Raw genomic sequence first — 851 nt, forward strand, 5'->3', positions numbered from 1 at the left:
TGAGGTCGTTTGAATTGGGCTAGAGGAGGGTTCATACCTGACCACAGCTCTCGGGCCTGCTGTTATGGTGAGGAGCCCAGAACGGAGCACCCACGTCCTCAGACCCCAAGTCCCTGGCCTGGGCTGTACTTCTCTGCTGGTGCAGGGCTGTGCTGGGGGCCTCTGTGTGTACAAGAGCTGGCCCTCAGGTCAGGGCTTTGCATCTGTGTGGGCCTGCTCAGGCTGGATCCTCTGTGGAGAGAGGGCCCCGCTCACCTGGGGCCAGCGGGCAGGTGGAGTGTTGAGGACAGGCTAGAGCAGCTGAAGGTCTTTCTCTCACAGCACCATCAGCGGGCCTGCGCGCAGTTGTCCTAAGGGGTTTGCAGGCAGGGGAGAGAGGATCAGGCGTCATTTGCTGGATAGGCTGCAAGAATGACTTGGCTCAGGGCTCCCTAGTGGTCTCTCACCCTGGTGTTCAGGCATGTCCTTCCTCCAAGAGCTCCTCTCAAGGTCACCGAGAAAATGAAGGACTAAGGAGGACCAGCCTTTGCCGGTAGGGAGCAGGCTTTGGGGCTTGGGAATTCTGAGAGATGGGAATTCAAGGGCAAGCGAGCCTCTGCCTCAGTCCTTACGCTTCTTAGGACCCTTCCTGTTTTGCTGATGGGAATGGGCATTAAAGGTACCATGACAGTCCTGGCGGGTATAGCTCAGTAGTTGGAACACTGGCTTGAGCACTGAAGGGTCATGGGTTCTATTCCCAGTCAAGGACACATGCCTGGGTTGCAGATTCAATTCCTGGCCGAGGTAGGGGGCATGTGGGAGAGCAACCAATTGATGTTTCTCTCTCTCTCTCTCTCTCTTTCTCTTTCTCT

The sequence above is a fragment of the Myotis brandtii genome, unplaced genomic scaffold, assembly GCF_000412655.1.
Source record: "Myotis brandtii unplaced genomic scaffold, ASM41265v1 scaffold43, whole genome shotgun sequence".
NCBI classification, from domain to species: Eukaryota; Metazoa; Chordata; class Mammalia; order Chiroptera; family Vespertilionidae; genus Myotis; species Myotis brandtii.